This window comes from Protopterus annectens, chromosome 7.part0 (genome assembly GCF_019279795.1).
Source record: "Protopterus annectens isolate FY-2018-M chromosome 7.part0, PAN1.0, whole genome shotgun sequence".
NCBI classification, from domain to species: Eukaryota; Metazoa; Chordata; order Ceratodontiformes; family Protopteridae; genus Protopterus; species Protopterus annectens.
This window is the reverse complement of record NC_056739.1, coordinates 898,513,809-898,521,681: the sequence shown is the minus strand read 5'-3', so window position 1 is coordinate 898,521,681 and position 7,873 is coordinate 898,513,809. Positions and strand designations below refer to the sequence as shown.

Genomic DNA, 7,873 nt, shown 5'->3' with positions numbered 1-7,873 from the left:
CTTGGTCCGCCATAGTCCTCCTGTGCTTGCCTGTACCTGTGAGAAGTATATGCCGAACAGGAGGGGTCCTAAGACTGAGCCCTGGGGAACGCCACTTGTAACCATTTTAGAGTCAGACCTAGCTCCCACAACTCTTACCATGTGGCTTCTGTCCATGAGCCAGTTGGCAACCCATCTCGTGACGTAGGGGTTTATGTTCAGGCTGGTGAGCTTGTCTATAATACCCGAGTGGGGAATGGTGTCAAAGGCCTTTGCGAGGTCTAGGTAGGCTGTGTGGACCACCTTTCCCTCGTCTATAGCCTTGGTAACTGTCTCAAAGACGTCCACCAGGTTTAGAAGACATGATCTGCCCTTAACAAAGCTGAACTGGGTAGGGTCCAGTGTTTGGAGGTTCCCAATGTGTCTGTTAATGAGATCCATGATGATGCGCTCCATAGCTTTGCAGACCAAGCTAGTCAGGCTTATAGGGCGATAGTTCCCGGGGTCTGTTGTGGCTCCACCTTTGTGGAGTGGAATAACCGTTGCTGTGTGCCACTCCATGGGCATGTAGCCTGTGGAGAGGATGAGTTTAAACAGTGTGTTTAGGTGAGGGGTTAGTTCATCTTTGAGCTTGTGTAGGACGCAGCCTGGGACACCGTCCGTTCCCATTGATGCTGTGTTTTTGGCTTTGGAGAGGGCTGTTTTAAGTGTCTGTGATTTCAGGGGCACTACATTATCCTGGTATAGTTATAGGCCCTTTTGGGGGTGAAGTTTGCACTGAACCTGGCTGCCAGGATGTTGGCTATATCGGTCGGTTCAGTGTATTTTGTGCCATTCTGCACTAACTCTGAGCAGATCTGAGAATTGCCGCTTAGATTTTTGACATAGCTAAAGAATGCCTTGTGGTTATCTTTGGAGTCCATTGCAATTTTTCTTTTGAAGCTAGCCTTGGATGATTTTATGAGGGAACGTAGTTTCTTGCTGATACTGATCAGGGATGTCTTCCCTTCTTGGGATTTTACTCTTTTCTATACTAGTTTCCTCCTTCTATTGTATAGCTTGTTTATGGCAGGGGTCCACCAGACTGGTTTCCTTTTCTTGGAGGAGTGAGCCTTGGTTTTGTTTGGGATAGCATAATCCATGCATTCTTGTAGGTGCCCATAGAGTGCATTAGTAAAGGATTTTGCAGCTTGGACAGCGTTATCCTTTAGCATGGGGACCTTCAAACTTCCCGCCTCGGTCTTAAGTAATGTGAAGTTTGCTTTTGAAAAATTTTTCACAGTGGTTTCTTTGACTGGGGGTGGTGGCGGAATGTGGATATCCAGAGTGGTTAGTTTATGGTCAGATCTAACCAGCAAGCGGTTGACCTCCGGTGTGGAATACTGGTCGCCCATGTGTGTGATGATCAGGTCCAATATGTTGTCACCTCTGGTGGGGGTGTTGACCAGTTGATCCAGGGCATTTGAGTTTATAAATTCTAGGAAATGTTGGGCAAGGGAGTTTGTACTTGAGTAGTTCTCCCAGTTAATGTTTGGGTAATTGAAATCACCCAATATCAGGGTGTTTGGTAGGACCTTTGTTTCCCAGTGTTTCCAGGAATGCGGAGTGGGGGTCCTGGGACATGGTGGGTGTTCTGTAGCAAGCTATAATTTGAATAGCAGTTTTGCCCATTATTAGTTGCACGTGGATGATCTCTGAAGCATCGTGCTGTGCCACTAACCTGGAGGTGTGGGTATCCTTGATGAATATGGATACTCCCCCGCCTTTTGTATTTCGGTCCGGGTTTTGTGGCCGAAATGTATGGTATGAGTTTTAGCCTGGTAGTGCTCTCTGGGTCCTTAAACCAGGTTTCTGTTACTGCACATATATTGATTTTCTCCATACTGAGGAGTGCCTCGAGTGCATGCATTTTGAGGTTTAGACTTCTGGCACTGAGTAGCATTACCCTTAGTTTTTTGTTACTTCTGCTATTTACGGTGGTGGGTTTGTCTTTTGAGCCTTGCCTAAAGAAGGCACTATGAGGGTGGCAAGAGCCTTGGCCAGTATTCAAAAGCCTAAGGGTGACAGGTGCAAGCCATCTCTAGCGTAGTGTGGCTTGTCGAGCATGTCATCCCAGGCTGACAGACACTGGATCCCCTTTGAATGACACCAGAAGCTTAGTCAATTGTTGAAATTAATAATTTTTTTCTCTATACCGTGGTATCATTCTTGGTGAGGGCAAGATGACAAGATGATTTGAGGGAGGATAATGGGTGGCATGAGGAACAATGTACAGCCACAGCAAAGTCACACGCCAGCATTTGAAGAAAAGAATTAGATGGACAAATTCTAGAAAAATCCCTATATGTTTCTTCTTTTTGTGTGCCGAGGAAGGCAATATCATGAAGACTGACTGTTGATAAGATGAGAATGTGGGTAATATAACTCAGAAGAGCCAGTAACGGCTAAAGGACGAGAACTAGTGGCACTGAGGTAAATATACAATTAAAAATCCCACACAAGCACAATAGCCTTTCCCCAGCACACTAACTATTAAAACTATTTAGGTTTAAAACAAATTTTTTCCTCACAAAAATTTCCCCAAAACACCACCAATACAATTCAATTATGATACCTATTCGTTCATTTTGTTTGTTTCCCGAGCACTAACATAGATGTCAAATAACCAAGTTTTCCCAGAGAAATTTATATTTTAAGACTTTCCCCAAAAGGGACTTACCTGCTCAGCTTGAAGATCACAGCTGAGTGACCTATGGTTATTGCTAAATAGTGGTACTTGCTATGGAGTTTTTAGAACTCCACCAGTTATTTATATGGAGCGCATGGAAGCCGCCCAAAGCTTTGAGAAGCTATAGGGAGTGGGGGCGATAAACCCGTGTAACTTAGGCTTCTACAGTGGTGCTACAATTCATGGACGGCACTTATTAATAGCTTCAAACTAGGAAGCTCACATGATAGTTAAATGCTATTTTAGCTGTAAAAACTGATGAATTAGTATTATTCGGATTTTTTTTACCATGAATATTGTCGAAAACAAATTTTAACAATGATTGTGTGACAGAGCCTTTCAATGTGGCTTGTGGAACATGAATGTTTTAAGACTCAGAATGAGAAACGTTCTTCATGACGAGGTACGATATGAAAAATGAAAATACTCTAATATGTGACATAGAAAAATTAAACATTTTACGAAGAACGTGGGGAAAACTGACAGCAGAGAAGAATACCCCGAATGATGTTTTTCGCACAACACCCATTCCGAAAATATTGTAAACAATTTATAAAGCGTGCTCATTTCGCGCCACTGGGTTTAAGTTCTTAGCGGCAGACGTCACCGAAATGCTTCAATCCAATAGAGGCTAGACTGTCACGCAAGTCTCATCGTAGGAAATGAAATAACACAACGGATTCCTGAGGAAGCCGGAGTACAGTAAGAATAAATGTTGTGTTGTTGCCGAGGCCTCTTTTGTCACAGCAGGATACATCATAAGTTACAGCCTTGGTAAGTTAGCTGTATTGTTAAATTAAAAGCCAGAAAGGTCGTATCAGGTAAATGTTCCTAACGACTTAAGGTGCTTATTGTTTGGTAGTAATGGTTGATGGCACTAAAAATTAACAGACCTGTACCGTGTATACCAAATTCGCTGTCCAATTTTTAGATAAAGGAAGAATATATTTAGATAGGCCCTCATGGTGTGCACCTTTTGCCCCTGTGTTAGTACGTGGTATAACACGCCCACCGCTCGTGATGTAGGTGCCACGCCTCCCAAATAATGATTAGTTCCTGAAAGTTAGCGAAATTGTTTATTTGTCTGCTGTTGGGTAAGACTGATTAGTTAGCTGGTTGGTATCAAACAGTTTCAGTTACGATAAATGACACCTTGCTTTTTGTTCTTTTTATGAGGGTGGGTCCATTCTTTGTAACTGTAGAGCATAGACTTTAAACGGACTTTATCAATAAAGTACGGGTATGTAGGCAGGTTTTTATAAGCGCACCTTTGTAGTAAAGCTTGAAATGTTACCATATTGGCTTCTAATTTATATCTGTACTGTAGCTTTATGTATAATTTCATTTAACAGGCATCGCTCGGTATAGCGTCACACTGTTTTGGGGTCATTGCTTTATCTTGACTTTACTAGTTAATAGGCAGCCGGCAATGGCATGTGAAACAGTGTGTAATAAACAAGATAACGCGTTAAGTTTATTAATCTGGGTTAGCATTTGCAGCAGTGGCGATATTAGTTACTTCCTATTTTCCTTTGTTTTCATAACTGAGTGAGATAAGCCTTCTTCAGGGCATACTTTAAAATGCAGAGAAAGTTCACTGTCCAGCAATGTGTCTGATGCATTGTAATGAAGATGTTGACAGTAATTATGAAGCTAAACTAGTGTTTTCATGCACACGATGTTTCCAAAACAAAATGACGTACAAGCTTTTGATGATATCAGGCTAGACTTTATATTCTTTTGAAGACATTTGTAACAAATACTTGTAGTGCAGGTCTTTGGGAACCATGATGTTGTAGGTAAGAAAAAGCTGTTCATAGTCCCATACGTGTTTCAGTACGCAGACATTCAGAAATGCTTGCAAGGAATTCCTAAGTATGGCTGAACTAAAGTGCCACTGATACTATATATTCAGGGTATATAGTTTCCAAGATATGAAAAGTTTTGTGAAAGATATAATTCAGAATTTTTTGCATTATAGTGTAGTACAATATTGATGCAAAGAACGTGAATGCATTGGTCACTGTTGCTTGCAACTTTTAATAGCATTTACTGTTCACAAGATATTGCATTTGTGTGCATTACACCTTTTAAATCTGATTTTTCAGAAAGTTCTGAAATATAAGACTGTATGCAGGTGGCTAGAGGTGTGGTATTGCATACTTGCTAGGTGTGAAAGTTACTTGTTAGGGTGGTATGGTGATGCTGTAGTGTTTGGGAAATGAAAAATGTGGCAGTTTATATTTTTCATTTTGTATTCTGAGTTATGTAAATGTATTGAAACCACTCTTAAGTGCTTATAATACTTTTAGTATGATTTTCTGCAAAATGGTCAGCATGCGGCCTGCCACAATAACTAGAGTGTGGTCTATTGCTTTATATTGTTCCCAGAATCCATTTCAAGTCCCCTTTATATGAGTCATGATAGGCATAATTATTAAATCAATATTTTAAGTCGCAACATGAGTTCATGTGTAACTCTTAGTAAACACACACATTTTCATTGCTGTTGTCATACAGTATGTGTGTTCTCTAACAATTTTCGTTCACTACACCATTACATACATTGCTCAATCAGTGCCATCTCTCAAACCTCTTTGGTCATTCTGAGCATTATTCTGCTTGTATTGCACCCACAAATTCCATGTATGTGTATGAAATTTGCTTTTTCTTTCCTTTTCTAAAGATCCAACTTCCAGTTCTTTTTACTTGCTTTAGTGTTCAAAAGTTGTTACTGTTGGTTTAGACCTTGATACCTACTTTGTAGTTATTGCATTAAACCTAGTAAGGCCTTACTGTATCTAGGCAATTTTACGTTCTGTATCCCAGCTCAAAAGAATAATTTCCTTAGTTATTTGTTCACTGAACATTTTTGTCAAAGAACCCTATAGGAATTGTTGAAATCCTCCAACTTGCTACACCCCCCCCCCCCAAAAAAAAAATCCCAGTTTTCAATCCCCCGTCACATCCCCAACATGCTGTTTACCTGAGGAAGTATTCTTTGGAGTACAATTGTGTAAAACATACTTGTCATAGGTGACTCCATAGTCAGACACACTGACGTCCCACTCACCAGGCTGAACAAGGAGAGGGTCACAGTAAGCTGCCTATCGGGCGCTAGAATCCGCCACATAACACAAGCACTCGGGTCACTCCACGGCAAGTACAAATATGACACAGTCATTGTCCATGCTGGTGTGAACGACCTGAGACGTACCTCCCTGGACTACATGAAAAGAGACATAGAGGAGCTCTCTGATTATGTAGCCCAGGCAGGTATGACCCTAACCCTGAGCAGTATCCTTCCTTCACCAAGAATGATGCCACAATATAGAGACAAGATGATCAGCTTTAACAATTGGCTTAATGTCTGGTGTCATTCAAAGGGGATCCAGTGTCTGTCTGCCTGGGATGACATGCTTGACAAGCCACGCTGCTTCATGAGGGCGGCTTGCACCTGTCACCCTGGGATTCCGGATATTGGCTAAGGCTCTTGCCACCCCATAGTGCCTTTTTAGGCAAGGCTCAAATTCTAAACCTACCACCCTAGAAAACAAAAATGGGAAGAAACTGAGGGTAATGCTGCTCAATGCCAGAAGTCTAAATCTCAAAATGCACACACTCGAGGCCCTTCTCAGTATGGAGAACATCGATGTCTGTGCTGTAACTGAAACCTGGTTCAAGGCTCCTGAGAGCACCCGGCACTATTAGGTTTTACCTCATATCATGCGTTCCGGCCCCAAAACCCGGACCACACCACAAAAGGAGGGGGTGTATCCATATTCATAAAGGATACCCACACCTCCAGGTTGGTGGCAACACAAAGCTTGGAAACCATCCAGGTGAAACTAACCATAGGCAAAACTGCTCTACAAATTGTAGCATGCTACAGGCCACCCTCTCAAACTCAGGAACCCCACACAGCCTTCCTGAAGACACTGGAGGGTTTAAATGTATCTCCAAACACCATCATATTGGGTGACTTCAACTACCCAAATATAGACTGGGAACATTACTCAAGCCCTAACTTTCTAGCCCAACGGTTCCTGGAGTTCATAAATTCAAATGCCATGGAACAGCTAGTCACTGTTCCCACGAGAGGAGAAAATATACTAGATCTCATTGTCACAAACATGGGGACAAAATGCTCCACACCGGAAGTATATCCCTCAATGGTGAGATCTGATCATAAACTAATCTCGCTGGAAATCCACATCCTGCCCCCACCCCAAACAAAAAAGACCATAGTGAAGAACTTATCTAAAGCAAACTTCACACTACTCAAGACTGGTGTGGTATCCTTCAAGGCCCCTGAGCCAGAGGAAACCACAACCCAAGCTGCGGAAGCCCTTACAAATGCCTTCTATGAACACCTCCAGGACTGCATGGATCAGGCAATCCCAAATAAAACCAAGACTCTTTCCACAAAGGGCAAACGTCTAGTCTGGTGGACCCCAGCCATTAACAAACTTTACAATAAGAGGAGAAAGCTATTACATGATAGAACAAAATCCATAAAAGGGAAGTCACCCTGATCATTATTAGTAAAAAAATACGAGCACTCATAAAATCAACTAAGGCCAATTTTGAGAGAAAAATTGCCATGGATTCAAGGACAATCATAAGGCCTTTTTCAGCTATGTTAGGAACCTGGGTGGAAACTCCCAGATATGCTCAGAATTAGTCCAAAATGATACAAAAATCACTGAACCCACAGACATTGCCAACATACTGGCAGACAGGTTCAGTGCAAACTTCACCCCCCCCTCCCCCCCTAAAGGAGAGATAACTATCCCAGCCGAGTGTAGTCTCAAATGCGCAGGTGAAAGCTGCTCTCTCTAAAGCTAAAAACACAGCATCAATGGGACCGGATGGTGTCCCCGGCTGTGTGCTACACGAGCTAAATGAGGAATTAAACCCGCACATAAGGCAGCTGTTTAATCTCAGCCTTACCACAGGATACGTGCCCAAGGAGTGGCGTACGGCAACTGTGGTCCCACTCCACAAAGGCGGCGCCTCTACGGACCCTGGTAATTACCGCCCCATAAGCTTAACAAGTCTAGTCTGCAAAGCTATGGGGAGGATCATAATGGAGCTCATAAACAAAGATATAGGGGACTTGCAGACATTGGACCCGACCCAGTTTGGCTTTGTCAAGGGAAGATC

At 42.5% G+C, this 7,873-nt stretch overlaps 1 protein-coding gene across 1 annotated transcript in view; it reads left to right on the top strand.

Moving 5' to 3' along the window:
- The first annotated feature begins 3,311 nt into the window (after positions 1-3,311).
- Positions 3,312-7,873, top strand: part of TEX264 (testis expressed 264, ER-phagy receptor) — a 560,731-nt gene continuing 556,169 nt past the window's right edge. Inside the window, exon 1 of the mRNA XM_044076352.1 lies at positions 3,312-3,481. The gene's annotated coding sequence lies outside the window, so the exon portion shown is untranslated. The remainder of the gene's footprint in view (positions 3,482-7,873) is intronic.